Source organism: Microcaecilia unicolor, chromosome 7 (genome assembly GCF_901765095.1).
Source record: "Microcaecilia unicolor chromosome 7, aMicUni1.1, whole genome shotgun sequence".
Lineage (NCBI taxonomy): Eukaryota > Metazoa > Chordata > Amphibia > Gymnophiona > Siphonopidae > Microcaecilia > Microcaecilia unicolor.
The window spans coordinates 301,895,043-301,912,038 of record NC_044037.1 but is presented as its reverse complement, the minus strand read 5'-3'; the positions used below and the strand labels follow the sequence as shown (position 1 = coordinate 301,912,038).

The following is a 16,996-nucleotide window of genomic DNA, read 5'->3' as shown; positions in this document are numbered from 1 at the left end:
ATCTCAAAAAAGATATAGTGAAATTAGAAAAGGTGCAGAGAAGGGCGACGAAAATGATAAAGGGGATGGGACGACATCCCTATGAGGAAAGGCTAAAGCAGCTGGGGCTCTTTAGCTTGGAGAAAAGATGGCTGAGGGGAGATATGATAAAGGTGTATAAAATAATGAGTGGAGTGGAATTGGTAGACGTGAAGCATCTGTTTACGTTTTCCAAAAATACTAGGACTAGGGGGCATGTGACGTAGTTACAAAGTAGTAAATTTAAAACGAATCGGAGAAAAGTTTTCTTTACTCAACATGTAATTCAACTCTGGAATTCGTTGCCAGAAAATGTGGTAAAGGTGGTTAGCTTAGCAGAGTTTAAAAAAAGGTTTGAATGGCTTCCTAAAGGAAAAGTCCATAGACCATTATTAAATTGGACTTGGGGGAAATTCACTATTTCTGGGATAAGCAGCATAAAATGTTTTGTACTTTTTTGGGGATCTTGCCAGGTATTTGTGACCTGGATTGGCCACTGTTGGAAACAGGATGCTGGGCTTGATGGACCTTTGGTCTGTACCAGTATGCCAATACTTATGTACTTGTATCAATCAAATCATCAAAAATCTGGGAAGTATGAGTTTCCTCTTCTGCCTCTGGTTGCTTTTGGATTGCGTAAAAAGCTGAACTTAAATCATCTCCAGCACAGAAACAATTGAGGTTGGCTGATGATGGACAAGTGAGAGCTGCTTGACTTCAAACAGTGAAAAAACACTTTGCGAGGCTGGTGAACGAGGTTAGTGATTAACTGTGCCAGGTTTCCACAGTGTTTATTTATTTATTTGTGACATTTATGTAACCCTAAGGGGTTATAATGGAGTTTTTTTTTTTTTTAAATAAATAAAATTACCTGAGTTGTCCCAGAGTTCCGTTGTGGTCCTTAGAATTTGCTGAGAGCTGACCTTCTGTTGGCTTGGCAACAGTTTTGCTGACACTTACGGAGAGGCTCTCTCTGTCTGTTGGCGTGAGAAGATGTGCTGAGCTGAGTGTTCATGATTGAGAAGTGAAAAGCCAGGCTAAAAAAAATGTTTTAAGGAAGTATAAGGTGTCTGTGATGAATATGTGACTTTGGATTCATTGGAGAAGAGAGGATTTCTGTTTGTGTGAGAGAGGAGGTGACTGGTATATTGATTGTGCTTCAAGAGAGAAAAGGTAAGTTAATAGAGGTGGTTTTAAGAAGTAGGAGAAACTCTGTTTCTATTCTGGTTATGTTACTCAGAAATGTGCTGCTGCGGCTAGGAAAGCGAATAGAATTTTGGGTATCATTAGGAAAGGTATGGAAAACAGGTGTGAGGATGTCATAATGCCGTTGTATCGCTTCATGGTGCGACCGCACCTTGAGTATTGTGTTCAATTCTGGTCGCCGCATCTCAAGAAAGATATAATGGAATTGGAAAAGGTGCAGCGAAGGGCGACTAAAATGATAGCGGGGATGGGACGACTTCCCTATGAAGAAAGACTAAGGAGGCTAGGGCTTTTCAGCTTGGAGAAGAGACAGCTGAGGGGAGACATGATAGAGGTATATAAAATATTGAGTGGAGTGGAACAGGTGGACGTGAAGCGTCTGTTCACGCTTTCCAAAAATACTAGGACTAGGGGGCATGCGATGAAACTACAGTGTAGTAAATTTAAAACAAATCGGAGAACAGTTTTCTTCACCCAACGCGTAATTAAACTCTGGAATTCGTTGCCGGAGAACGTGGTGAAGGCGGTTAGCTTGGCAGAGTTTAAAAAGGGGTTAGATGGTTTCCTAAAGGACAAGTCCATAAACCGCTACTAAATGGACTTGGGAAAAATCCACAATTCTAGGAATAACATGTATAGAATGTTTTTACGTTTGGGAAGCTTGCCAGGTGCCCTTGGCCTGGATTGGCCGCTGTCGTGGACGGGATGCTGGGCTCGATGGACCCTTGGTCTTTTCCCAGTGTGGCATTACTTATGTACTTATGTGATTAAGTTTGGCACCAATTAACATAGTTTAAAAAGGGGAGTAGAATTTTGTGATGAAATAGATGTGCTGTATCAAAAGAAAGGAGTAGATGCCTGATTCTGGTTTGGGTGAGGGAATACTGGTTTTGTTTCTTTCAAAGAAAATCAGTCTTTTTCAAAGACGAGCTGAAGCGTTTGATGTGAGAGGTAGTTGTTGATTGGGATTGAAAGAGATAAAAATTGGGTTTAAATTGTTGCAAAAGAAGTAACATTACCAGATAGTACAGGTATAACTCTGAGAGAGTGAGGTGACAAAAACAGAATATATCTTATAAAGAAAAACGTTGGAAAAAAAATTAAGAGAATAGTTGAAGTAAGTTTTAATGTATGGAAAGTTAGACTGAGTCTCTGTACTAATGGTGACATTCCATGCTACCTGTGTATGATTAAATGGGAATCAAATCTTCACATTGATTTATTTTTATTTGTTACATTTGTACCCTGTGCTTTCCCACTCATGGCAGGCTCAATGCGGCTTACATGGGGCAATGGAGGGTTAAGTGACTTGCCCAGAGTCACAAGGAGCTGCCTGTGCCGGGAATTGAACTCAGTTCCCCAGCACCAAAGTCCGCCACCCTAACCACTAGGCCACTCCTCCACTGTTGCTACTATTTGAGATTCTACATGGAATGTTGCTATTCCAACATTCCATGTAGAAGTCGGCCCTTGCAGATCACCAATGTGGCCACGCAAGCTTCTGCTTCTGTGAGTCTGACGTCCTGCACGTACGTGCAGGACGTCAGACTCACAGAAACAGAAGCCTGCGCAGCCTTCGACATGGAATGTAGAATCTCCAATAGTATCTATTTTATTTTTGTTACATTTGTACCCTGCGCTTTCCCACTCATGGCAGGCTCAATGCAGCAGGCAATGGAGGGTTAAGTGACTTGCCCAGAGTCACAAGGAGCTGCCTGTGCCGGGAATTGAACTCAGTTCCTCAGGACCAAAGTCCACCACCCTAACCATTAGGCCACTCCTCCACACCCACTAGGCCACTCCTCCACACAAAATCTGATGGCAGTGCTCTTTTAATCCCAATCCAAACAACAGGGGATAAAGAATTAATACCGGAGTAATAACTATACTATAACACTAAAAACTCCAGTAACGTACCAAAACCTTTACTTTTTTTGATATTTACATTTCTTTATTAATTTCAATTTAAACAAAGATAACACTCTTTGAATGATACATCAATGTTTTAAATAACAACTTTAAAGTAAATTATTCCAAATATTAAATTCCAAAAAGAATTTATACAAACATGGATTTTCAGCAGTCCACAAATTAGAGAGAGTCCAATTGTCACCAAAGGAAGTTGGTTAAAGTGGAAATAATTAACATTTCAAAATTAGAGCAGGCGGTATTCTAAATTTTCATCTGGACCATAATTCCAACTTTTATTTGGTCAGTTCTTTTTTCCCATGCATAAGTAAGAATCTAGACAATTGTTCAGGTTCATAAAATATATATCTGTTATTCTTGAAGAAAATTAAACATTTGCATTAAACATTTCCGATCTGAGGAAGAAGGGCAACCTTCGAAAGCTAATCAAGAAATGTATTAAGTTATGTCCAATAAAAAAGGAATCATCTTATTTTCTTTTTCATGTTTTATTTTGTTTGATTTCTATTGATAACCTTAAGAGTGGACTAACACGGCTACCACACCTCTCTATTTAACATGTAGAACCCCAAAGAGTAGCAACATTCCATGTAGAATCCCAAAGAGTAGCAACATTCCATGTAGAATCCTAAAGAGTAGCAAGATTCCATATAGAATCTCAAAGACTAGCAAGATTCCATGTAGAATCCTAAAGAGTAGCAAGATTCCATGTAGAAGAAGGGCAACCTTCGAAAGCTAATCAAGAAATGTATTAAGTTATGTCCAATAAAAAAGGTATCATCTTATTTTCTTTTCCATGTTTTATTTTGTTTGATTTCTATTGATAACCTTAAGAGTGGACTAACACGGCTACCACACTCCTCTACTTAACATTTGCATGGAAACCTCAATTGAAAAATAGCTTCTATTTCCACTGATTTCTGCTTCAATTCCAGAAATTTCTTTCTCCTTTGCTGAGTCCATTTAGAAATATCTGTGAAAATCAAAATCTTACCTCCCATAAACTGAGGCTGTAAATTCTTAAAATACAATCTCAATAGAGCCTCTTTATCTTGTATAAAGACAAAGGAAATTATCAAAGTAGCACAAGTTTTAATTTCTTCCTGAGATTGCTCCAATAATCCGGATACATCTAGAGATTCAGAAGATGTTTGTAACTCAGTAGGAGCCGATTGAGAATTTTTCCCTTGTAATTTAAGGTAATATATTTTTTGCAGTGGAGGCAAAGAATCTTCTGGATATTTGAAAATCTCCTTCAAACGTTTATTGAACAGCTCTATAGCAGACATATACTGTGTTCGAGGGAAATTTAATAAGCGTAGCAAAACCTTTACTTTTATTTTCACCAATTACATTGTTACAAAACAGATGACGTACATCATCTAACTGCACTCACATCCATCGACATTCATCCACCACTCGCCCTTGCTGCCTAATATAAACTTCACATATTTATCAAAATAGTACAATACAATATATCACGTAATATGTGTCACACAGTTCGTCGATGTTGCCTTCACAGCACGAACTGGTGTCTTTCCACTGCTCTTAAAACCGGCTCATTTGCTTCAGCTGCATTTTCATTCACGCAGCCTGCTTCCGATTTGTATTGCTTGTACTGGGACCAAGTCCCCACAGCCTCTGTGAATCACAACCACTTGTGAATATGAACAGCAGAATGATTCTGCCGTGAGGGTGGTTGTTGTAGCCCCTCGCCATTGCCTAGTATCAATTGGATTTAAGAAAACTCGACAGCGCGCTGGTGTGTCTAGATGAAGCATATGGACTTTGTGATTCACAGAGGCTGTGGGGACTTGGTCCCAGTACAAGCAATACAAATCGGAAGCAGGCTGCGTGAATGAAAATACAGCTGAAGCAAATGAGCCGGTTTTAAGAGCAGTGCGTCTGGAAAGACACCCGTTCGTGCTGTGAAGGCAACATCGACGAACTGTGTGACACATATTACGTGATATATTGTATTGTACTATTTTGATAAATATGTGAAGTTTATATTAGGCAGCAAGGGCGAGTGGTGGATGAATGTCGATGGATGTGAGTGCAGTTAGATGATGTATGTCATCTGTTTTGTAACAATGTAATTGGTGAAAATAAAATAAAGGTTTTGGTACATTACTGGAGTTTTTAGTGTTATAGTGCTCTTTTAATGTCATAAAAGGCCTGTCACTTGTGCAAGAAAAGCAACTGCAGTGAATGAAATTGAATTTATGAGAAAAGAACGGATTTCTGATAACTCAAAAATAAGAAAGGCTGACTGAGTGACTTAATGAAGGTCTGAAAAATAAAATGGTGAATGGGATGTTCATGAAGTTTCATTGAAACAGTGCAGGTTCCTCTTAAAGCTCTTACTAGATTAGGGTAAAAACAGTAAAGTTCAGGCTTGGAAGTAAGGATTCATTTGATTAATTTTGTTTTTACTAGTTCACAGGCCCAAAAATGTGTTAATAAAATATTAAAAGTCACTAGAGAAAGATAAAGTTCACTGAAATGTAAAAGGAGACAGGGTTTTGCTTCCAATTTATTTATTTTAAGTGAGGTGTAGGAGGAAAAAAGACATTGTGAAGACCGATCGCTGGAGTCTCTTTGTATGGGCCCCCACGTAAGAAAGAATTCGTCTTAATTGATTTCAAAGAAGATAGTAACATCCTTAAAGAGAGCTCTGTTTAAATGAACCTGGTTAAAGACAGAACTTAATGAAATACTTACCTGAGTACCTGTTGAGGTTCTTTGAGAGATTCCTGTGAACACAAAAAGAATACACACAAAGTATCAACTTCTTGCAACATATTAGAAGAAGAAAAATAAAAAGCAGTTGAAACAAATGCTGGGGATACTAGTAGGTAAAAGTAAACTTATCTGATGTGGTAACTTTATATTTAGGATATTTATGTATAGTTATTAAAGTGTTTTAAAATAAAGAAGAAGTAAATTCCAAAGTTAAATATTTAACATTAGTTATAGAAACAAATAAACAAATTGTTTATATCCCACATTATCCCAAACAAGTTTGAGTTCAGTGTGGCTTACAATAAACAGTAGAGGATACATAACAAAGAATAATGCATAAGAAAGTAATTTGTTGTAAGAATCCAACAATACAGTATCATAAACATACTGGGATAACTATGGATGTTTAACATTTAGAAAATCTATTACGAAAGAGAAATTGTACATGAAGCAAAGAGAAAGTTAATAGTAAATAACCATTTCAGGTAATAATTAGTTGTTTGAGATATGGTCGTTCTTTGTGAAGGTTTGTTTGACTAGGAACGTTTTGAGGATTTTGCAGACGCAGTGAGAGCCTGCAATTCCAATTTTAGATCAAACGTGGTTTGATCATGTTTGGTGGTGAGATCTTTCAAAGCCCGAATTTCTTCCATCAAGATTTCGGTAGTTGAGGATGGAAGTTTCGACGGAACAGCTTTTTCTGGCGTCAACGGGTCAGTCTTGGATCTTTTTGATCCTGATTGTAAGAGATTCAAAGAAGAATCTTGATTTTGTTGATTTAGAGAGAGACATTGTAGTTGTGGGATAAATAAAGGCAGATAAGAATGAAAAAAAAAAACCAACAGTTTAAGTATATTGAAACGATTATCTTGTAAGAAATACAGGGGGAGGAAGTCTCTAAGCGTGTGCTCTCATCAGTGGCTCGACAGCGCCCCCCGATTGCTTTCACTTTTAATTGAACAATTCCTTCTCACCCAGTACTTTCCTCGCCCTTAATTGTCTTGTCTGTCTGTATTTTTAGATTGTAAGCTCTATTGAGCAGGGACTCTCTCTCTGTATCAGGTGTTCAGCGCTGCGTGCGTCTGGTAGCGCTATACAAATGTTAATAATAATAATAATATTTCTTATTTTGGGTGATATCTGTATACGTTTTTGTTCATTTTCACACTCTTTTTGTGATTACTGTACCAGTATTTTTAAAAATTATTTATTTCTACATTTTTAACATCCTGTTCGAAAACGAATGAAACCTATAAAGTGGCCCTTTCAGTAGTTTTAACATAACCTCTTGATGCTTTTTCTCCTTTAAACTAGACTTATTATTTATTCAAAACAAACCCAAGGGGAGACAAAAGAAACATAGTAAACATAGTAGATGACGGCAGAAAAAGACCTGCACGGTCCATCCAGTCTGCCCAACAAGATAAATTCATATGTGCTACTTTTTTATTTGTACTGTCCTCTTCAGGGCACAGACCGTATAAGTCTGGCCAGCCCTATCCTTGCCTCCCAACCACCAGCTCTGGCACAGACCCTATAAGTCTGCCCAGCACTATCCCCGCCTCCCAACTACCAGTCCCGCCTCCCACCACCAGCTCTGGCACAGACCGTATAAGTCTGCCCAGCACTATCCCCACCTCCCAACTACCAGCCCCGCCTCCCACCACCAGCTCTGGCACAGACCGTATAAGTCTGCCCAGCACTATCCCCGCCTCCCACCACCAGCTCTGGCACAGATTGTATAAGTCTGCCCAGCACTATCCCTGCCTCCCACCACCGGCTCTGGCACAGACCGTATAAGTCTGCCCAGCACTATCCCCGCCTCCCAACCACCAGTCCCGCCTCCCACCACCGGCTCTGGCACAGACCGTATAAGTCTGCCCAGCACTATCCCCGCTGCCCAACCACCAGCCCCGGCACAGACCATATAAGAAGATTTGGGTCAAGAGGTTCCGTTAGATGTGGAGAACATCTGCTATTTTGTTAGATGAAAGGGTAATATATACATGCTGATTATGTCTTTTGTATGTGTTTTGTTATATTACTGTGTTTGGTGGGCTATACATATTTTAAATAAATAAATAACTCACATCACAGTTCAATATGGTATTTGTAGTCTCTGCTTCTCACCTTCACCATCAGTGCTGTAGCTACCAGAATGCACAAAACGTCCAAATTCTGAACAGGAAAGAAAGTCATTTTCGAAAAAGAAAAACGTCTATCCTTTGTTTTCGAAAATACTTTGGACGTTTTGTGATTTGGATGTTTTTTTTTTGGGGGGGGGCATTTTTGAAAAAAACCCCCAAACAAACAAACAAACAAAAAACGTCCAAGTGCAAAATGCACAAAATCAAGCCATTGGGATGTAGGAGGAGCCAGCATTTTTATTAGACTGGTCCCCCTGACATCCCAGGAGAGCAATCGGGCACCCTAGAGGGCACTACAGTGCACTTCATAAACTGCTCCCAGGTACACATCTCACCATTGCTCCCTTACCTTGTGTGCTGAGCCCAAAACACGCACCTAAGCTAGCGCAGCCCATTTTTCGGCACACCTTAGTAAAAGGACCTCTTATGACCTTATTGGAGGGAAAATGATACATTTGACGGTGTGGATTTTTTTCTTTTACTTTGAGCTGGTTCTATAATGTGGTATCAAAAATGTATTTTTTTTTCTGACTGATTCCCAAAATGATGCTGATTAAAAAAAAAAAAAAGACTAGCTATCTTCCAGTGATTGTATAGAAAAAATAAGCGATTCTTTGATTCACTACAATATGAACTGACATACAGTACTTCTTTCTGATTCATATTACTGTTGTTTAATGATCCCTGATGCAGAAATACTGCTCATTCTTGTGGCCTAGTCCCTTCTTTGACTTGGCAAATGTGTATGAACCAAAGTGGCCACCTTTTCCTTGTTCCCCAGAACTGGTGAACAGGCCAAAACAAAATTCTTGTATTTCTGATTGGGTGAGCCTTCTGCAGGACAATAATGTCTGGCTTATCCTTACCCAAATAAAGTGTAATATTTTCTTGATAGGATTATTCAGCCCTTTTACATTAAGAAAGATAATTTCCAATGCAACAAACCACAACACAGTTACTGCTTCCCTTACAGCCGCAGAGAAAGGTGTTTTCCTAAGCAGGGGCGGCCCTATAATGAGGCCTCTTGTCAGCTATCTCTGCTGCACCACACCCTGGGAGGCATCTTCAATCTCTTCTAAAAGTTGCTACGCAGCGGCAGTGATTCACACATGTTGCCCTGTCGCCAGCACTGCCGGCGTTACTCTACTGTGGCCCGCCCCAGCGGAAGCAGGAAGTTATGTCAGAGAGGGCGGGCAGACCACAGTAGAGAGATAACGCCGGGGACAGCGGCAGGGAAGCACATGTGAATCACTGTTGCTGCCTGGCAATTTTTAGAACAAATTGAAGGTAGACTCGGGGATAGGGTTAAGGAAGGGAGGAGATGCCGCCCGTGGGGGATGGAAGGAGAGATGCCGACACAGCCGAATGCTGTGCGGAAGCTTAGTAAACAGACCCCTAGATTTGTTTCTACCTTTGATGTCTGGCAATTTTCTTTTCCTAATTGTGTTGGACCCAGTTGCATGTTTCTGCTTTCCTTCGTCTTCTCTTAACTCTCTTGCCAGGGTTTCTTGTCAGTCCTTAATTTCCCTCTTTTATTTATCTACCTACAGCTTGTCATCTTTCCCTCACCCTTGTTCTCCCCAGTGCCCCTTCCTGTTTTCCCCAGTCTTTCACTAGCTCTACCCTCTCCCTCCTTTCCATCCAGAATCTCCCCATTCTATCCCCACCCCTATATCCAGCATCTCCCCTCTTTTATTCCCATCTTTCTATCCGGTGTCTACCTTCTCTTTCCCCATCCTTCTACCCAGCATCTTCTCTCTACCCTTTTCCATTCAGCATGTCCTCTCTCTCTCCATCCTTCCCATCCTTTCATATAGCATCTCCCCTTTCTCACCTCCATTCTTCCATCTAGCATCTCCCCTCTTTCTTTCCCTACCCTCCATTCAGTGTCTCCTCTGTCTCTCTCTACCCTTCCATCCAGCATCTCCTCTCTTTCTCTCCCCATCTTTCTACTCATCTTCTGTCTCTACCCCTTCCATCCAGCATCTCCCCCCTTCTATTCATCACCTCCCACCTCTCCCTCCCTCCATGCAGTGTCTTCTGTTTCACATGGGCTGTTGCTGCCTCTCCTGATGAGCAGCAGTGATGGCAAAACAACAGAAAGCAGGCATGGGGGCCACAGTCTTCAGGCATGTGCTTGTTGGCTCTGCCAACTCCCTGCCCCCTCTGACGTCAACTTCCTGTTCTGGGGCAGGGGAATGTCAGAGCTGACAATGCATGCCTGAAGACTATGGCACCAAACCTGCTTTTTATCCTTTTGCCACCGTTGCTGTTCGTCAGGAGAAGCAGTGGCAGTGACTCAGTAGGAGAATTTCCCAGTTTGGTAGGAGTGTGGAAGATAACACGTCAAAGTGAGAGACTTGGCAGGTCTGCTTATACCCTCCTCACCCATTACATGCCCTACACACCATTCCTCACACACCTTAAACCACCTTCACCCACCAATAATTCACAAGTCATTCCTCACACACTTTATACCCCTTCATCCACCATTCACCTCTCATGTCATTCCTTACACACCTTACACCCTCCTCACCCTCCATAGACCACACCCCATTCTTCACATGCTACACACCTCCTTCATCCACTATGCGCCTCACAAGTCATTATACCTTACACACTCCTCATCCTCTACACACCCCGCAAGTGCCATCCTTCACAAACCTCACACCTCTCCCACGCACCACTCACCTCACACACCATGCCATGGACGTATTTAAATGTCTCTATCACTATCTCCTCTCTCCTGCCTTTCTTCCAAAGTGTACATATTAAGATCTTTAAATCTGTCTCCATACACTTTATGACGAAGACCGCTGACCATTTTAGTAGCCACCCTCTGGACCGACTTCATCCTGTTCGGAAGGTGTGGTCTCCAGTACTCTTTAAATGAGGTCTCAGCAGAGTCTTATACAGAGGCATCATCGCCTCTCTTTTCCTGCTGGTCATTCCTGTCCCTATTCACCCAGGCATCCTTTAGTAAATGTGGCCCTCAGATGTCAGGGAAATACCTACAGCACCGGAAAGTAACTCACAATGAGCTACTACTGGAAAGATAAGAACTAAACAACAGAAAATGAACAAAAACATAAATAGAGTTGATCTTTCTTATCCGGAAATAGTATCAGGCAGTCTGTCGTAATTCCTTTAAGTTCCACATTGTAACTGTGCACGGTGCGTCACTTGCTGAAAACATAGATTGCCCCACTTTGAAATGTCTCTGTGTAGTAACTAGTCACCAGACTGGCTTCATGCCTTGCCCTGTGGTTCCAAAATATGTTGCCACACTCTGAGTGAGAAGCTACATGTCAAACACCTTGTGCACGCGAGGATGCCAGGGTCTGTGAATCAAAGAGATGGCTCAGGGGAGACATGATAGAGGTCTATAAAATAATGAGTGGAGTGGAACAGGTGGATGTGAAGCGTCTGTTCATGCTTTCCAAAAATACTAGGACTAGGGGGCATGCGATGAAACTACAGTGTAGTAAATTTAAAACAAATCGGAGAAAAGTTTTCTTCACCCAATGCGTAATTAAACTCTGGAATTCGTTGCCGGAGAACGTGGTGAAGGCGATTAGCTTGGCAGAGTTTTAAAAGGGGTTGGACGGTTTCCTAAAGGACAAGTCCATAAACCGCTACTAAATGGACTTGGGAAAAATCCACAATTCCGGGAATAACATGTATAGAATGTTTGTACATTTGGGAAGCTCACCAGGTGCCCTTGGCCTGGATTGGCCGCTGTCGTGGACAGGATGCTGGGCTCGATGGACCCTTGATCTTTTCACCAGAGTGGCATTACTTATGTACTTAATCTTACAGGGCACATTTTAATTTGAAATAGGCAATGCTCTGGCATGACCAGCCTCGATCAATGGGGAAGGGAAGGGACCAAACCAACTCCTCTCTCCACCATAAATCACGCCAGGAATCCTCCGCATGGATCTGCAGAGCCGACACGGGCCGTGTTTCGGCACACAGTACCTGCATCAGGGGTCAATATGCTCTACAAAAAAGTGTAATAGGAACAATGCCGAAACACGGCCCGAGTCTACTGGTATATTGAATTTGACCAATAAAGGAACCGTGCCCCGTTTTTGAAGGCTGTTGATGCTTTTTGCTGTATTTCAGACTTTTGCCTTGTACTTTGAACCCTCTCCATACTGTCTTACAAAATGCCACAAATAATCGTGTTCACAAACACCAGAGCGCATAAAGGGGCCCTTTTACTAAGCTGCGGTAGGTCCCGTGCGCATGTGGCGTTGTGCCAAAACGAGACTACCGCCAAGCTAGCGCCCCCCCCCCCCCGGCAATAAGTTTGGATTTGGTGCACGCTCATTCCGCTGGTAGAAATTATTTTTTTTATTTTCGACAGCGTGTGGCATTTCCAGCGGCAATTGGCAGATACTGTTAGATCAATGGGTGGTGGGAAGGGCTCAGGCTGTTACTAGGCACACGTTAGTTTTAACTTTAGCTCGCCTGCCCATTTCCCAGACTGATCTTTGGTGAAAAATTACACTGGCTTCCCATCGAGGAACGTATTGCCTTTAAGGTTTGCACCTTGGTTCATAGGATTATTTATGGAGAAGTTCCTGGATACATGTAAAGTAGAGGAGTGTGGTAGCCGTGTTAGTAAACTGGATACATGTGAAATCTAATAGATCTACCACCCAGAAACAGTACCAGTTTTTCCTGGTCCTATTTAAACTTACATTATCCAGATTGCAATGGCCTCAAATACAAATGTACCTAAGCATCCAGCTTCTCTTACATAAGCGCACAGCTATGGAATGCACTGCCTAAAATCATAAAATCAATTCAGAACCATCTAAACTTCAGGAAATCACTGAAAAACCATCCTGTTTAAGAAGGCAAAATTCTTGGACCGTATTGATCTTTATTATCTTTGTTGCTTTCTACTCATGTTACCATTACGATTACGATTATGCTATTACATTGTTTAATGGTATTTTACTGAAAGTAGTTTGCCCCAGTGGCGTCGCGAGGGCAGCTGACACCCGGGGCGGGGCGCCGCTGCGCATCCCCCCCCGGGTGCAGCGCGACGCACCCTCCCCCCTCCGTAGTGCAACACCCCCCCCCGCCCGCGAGAACATACCTGGAAGGCGGTGAGGGGCGGGTGGGAGGGCCAATCCGCTGAGAGCACGCCACTGGGGGGTGTCGGCGCCTCGCTGGTTCCTTGCTCGCTCTGCCCCGGAACAGGAAGTAACCTGTTCTGGGGCAGAGAGAGCAAGGAACCAGCGAGGCCCCGACATCCCCCAGCGGTGTGCACCCGGGGCGGACCGCCCCACCGCCCCCCCCTTCCTACGCCACTGGTTTGTCCTACGATATTGTGTAAGCCACATTGAGCCTGCAATTAAGTGGGAAAATGTGGGGTATAAATGTGTGTTATCTTCAAGTCCTTACTCAAAGCCCATCTCTTCTCCCTTGCTTTTGGCGCCTAACCACCTTCCCCATTCATGTTACCTCCACTGACTACATAGTTTGTAACCTTTAGATTGTAAGCTCTCTTGAGCAGGGACTATCCTTCCCCATGTTAAACTTGTACAGCACTGCGTAACCCTGGCAGCGCTATAGAAATGCTAAGTAGTAGTAGTAGTAGTAGTTAACTAAATAAATAAATACATTTTAAAAATGGCCTTTTCCCCAGATGTGGTAAAAATGGCCTGGTACATGCCAAAAAACCAGGCCCACATTACCGCAGGCCACTTTTTACCACGGCTTAGTAAAAGGACCCCAAAGTGTCAAGGCTTAAAGTAAACTTAACCCTAAAATTGTAAATAACACAGTTGAGTTTATGGAGTCCCTTCCGACAAATCACTGTCCATAAATCTTCATTTCCGATGTAACAACAAACAAACCCACCGCAGTGCAAATATTCAAAGCATGACAGGGTTCAGCACTTGCTCAGACCATCCTCAAAATTATTGCTCAACATGGCTATTTCACAAACACAGTAACAGCGAAAAAAGAGGAAGGCTACTGTAACTCTAACTCAAATGAATAAAACTCAGCACACGAAGAGTCCAGTGTAGGTGCTTAATCAAATAGTCAACACGACGTATTTAACATTTTCAGTCTTTCCTTTATTTTCAAATATTCTCTTCTTTTGTATGTAATAAAAGTTGTTGAGCACTTAACTATGGCTCTTTGAAAATATATCTAGTAGAAACATAGTAGATGACAGCAGATAATGACCTGTACAGTCCATCCCAGAGGCGTAGCCAGACACCCAATTTTGGGTGGGCCTGGGCCCAGGATGGGTGGGCAGAACAACCTTGCCCTGTCTCACAAGTGATCTGGTCTCTCCCTCTCTCGCCTGCCTGCCATTTGGTCTCTCAAACATCCTCCCTCCCTCTCATGCAGCAACTAATACGCCCTGCTCATGTTGGCCCCACAGCCTTCCCTCTGATGCAACTTCCTGTTTCCGCATAGGTGGGAATAAATCAGAGGAGAGGCTGTGGGGCTGGTGCAAATAGTATGTATCAGTTGCTGCTCACTGCAGGCGAAGATCTGCTATTTACAAGGTATTCAGGAGGGACAGTTCTTGGGAGTTTTCGGCTGGTGGGGCTTGGGGATCCCTGCCAGCCACATCATAGGTGTGCTGCTACTGGGTGGGCATGAGCCCAAAGTGGGTGGGCCTGGGTCCATCCAGGCCCACCCTTGGCTACGCCACTGGTCCATCCAGTCTGCCCAACAAAATAAACTCATTGTACGTGCTATCTGACCGTGATTTGTCCTTGTCATTTTCAGGGCACAGACTATAGAAGTCTGCCCAGCACTAGCATTGCTTCCCAATTACTGGTGTTGCCACCCAATCTCCGCTAAGCTTCTGAGGATCCATTCATAGTAACATAGTAGATGACGGCAGAGAAAGACCCGCACGGTCCATCCAGTCTGCCCAACAAGATAAACTCATATATGCTACTTTATGTGTATACCTGACCTTGATTTGTATCTGCCATTTTCATGGCACAGACCGTAGAAGTCTGCTCAGTACTAGCCCCGCCTCCCAACCACTAGCCCCGCCTCCCAACCACTGGTGCTGCCACCCAATCTCAGCTAAGCTTCTGAGGATCCATTCCTTCTGAACAGGATTCCTTTATGTTTATCCCACGCATGTTTGAATTCCGTTACCGTTTTCATTTCCACCACGTCCTGCGGGAGGGCATTCCAAGCATCCACTACTCTCTCTGTGAAAAAATACTTCCTGACATTTTTCTTGAGTCTGCCCCCCTTCAATCTCATTTCATGTCCTCTAGTTCTACCGCCTTCCCATCTCCGGAAAAGGTTCGTTTGCGGATTAATACCTTTCAAATATTTGAACGTCTGTATCATGTCACTCCTGTTTCTCCTTTCCTCCAGGGTCTACACAGTGGCATACCAAGAGCGGGGTGGTGGGGGCGGTCCACCCCAGGTGTAAGAATGAGGGGAGAGGGGTGGTCCGCTCCCACTGCTCCCGACCCAAAGGCTGCTGGCACCACAGTCCCCACCTGCCTACCATCAGCTCCATTGACAGCCCCTTCTCTCCGCCATCCGACCTGCTGCATTTTAAAAATTGCTGACTCAGCGGCGCAGCTCCAGCGTGCAGCGCCTCGCGTCTGCCTGTAAAAGCAGATCGCCTCGTCGGGCCTTTCCTTCACTGTGTCTGTCCCTCCTCTGATGTAACTTCCAATTTCTGTGAGGGAGGGACACAGTGAAGGAAAGGCCCAATAAGGCGATCTGCTTCTTTTACAGGCAGATGCGAGGCGCTGCACGCTGGAGACCGGTTCAGCAATTTTTACAATGCAGCGGGGCAGGTGGCAGAGAGAAGGGGGCTGTTGAGGGAGCTGACGGTAGGCAGGTGGGGACTGGGTCGGGGGATGGGCACAGATGGGAGAAGGGGGCTGGATCTGGAACTGGGGTCTGAGAAGGGGGCAGCAGGGAGAATGGGGCCATGCCTGGGACAGGGGCCGGTGGGAGAATGGGTCTGGGGCTGAAAAGGGGTCCCTAATGCAAGGCAGGTAGATTAAGGGGACTAGAACTGGGGGCTGAAAAGGAGGGTAGGTGGGATAAGGGGGCTAGTACTGGAACTGGGGGCTGAAAAGGGGCAGGGGCTGTAACTGTGGGGACTGGGGGCTGAAAAAGGGGCAGGGAGTAATGGCTGGGGCTGAAGCTTGGGACTGGTGGGAGAAAAGGGCTGGGGCTGGAACTAGGGGCAGGTGGGATAATGGGGCTGGAACTTGGGGCCGAAAAGAGGGGGCAGAGAGAGAGGGGGAGGACAGATCCTGGATGGAAGGGGGGACAGAGAGAAAGAGGGAGGGCAGACCCTGGATGGATGGGAGAGGGAGGTCAAATGATGGATCAAAGGGGCAGAGATAGAGGGCAGACGCTAGATGGAAGGGAGAGAGAGGGCAGATGGAAGGGAGAGAGAGGGCAGATGGTGGATGGAAGGGAGAGAGAGGGCAGACAGTGGATGGAAGGGGCAGGGAGAGAGAGAGGGCAGTGGTTGGGAGGGGCAGGGAGAGAGGGGGCAGACAGTAGATGGAAGGGAGAAGAGAGAGAGGGCAGACACTGGATGGAAGGGAGACAGTGAAAAGAAGATGAGGAAAGCAGAAACCAGAGACAACAAACTGTAAATAAAATATTTTTTTTCTCTTTTTGCTTTAGGGTAAAGTAGTATTGTAGCTGTGTTAATAAATGTTTATAAATAGAACATGGAAATAAGGTTATCTTTTTATTGGACTAATTTTAATACATTTTGACTAACTTTTGGAGAAAAAACCCCCTTCCTCAGGTCAGGATAGGGTACTGTAACAGCAGTATACTGACCTGAGGAAGGAGGTTTTGGCCTCTGAAAGCTAAATGTATTAGTCCAATAAAATGATATTATTAGTTTTATTTCTATTTGTTAATTTGTAAAGTGGTGATTGGTATTTGTTAGTTTTTTCAAATTT

The 16,996-nt window shown here is 43.6% G+C and overlaps 1 protein-coding gene across 1 annotated transcript in view; it reads left to right on the top strand.

Annotated features, from left to right (window-relative positions):
• The first annotated feature begins 702 nt into the window (after positions 1 to 702).
• Positions 703 to 16,996, top strand: part of LOC115474904 (C-X-C chemokine receptor type 1-like) — a 42,641-nt gene continuing 26,347 nt past the window's right edge. Inside the window, exon 1 of the mRNA XM_030210597.1 lies at positions 703 to 775. The gene's annotated coding sequence lies outside the window, so the exon portion shown is untranslated. The remainder of the gene's footprint in view (positions 776 to 16,996) is intronic.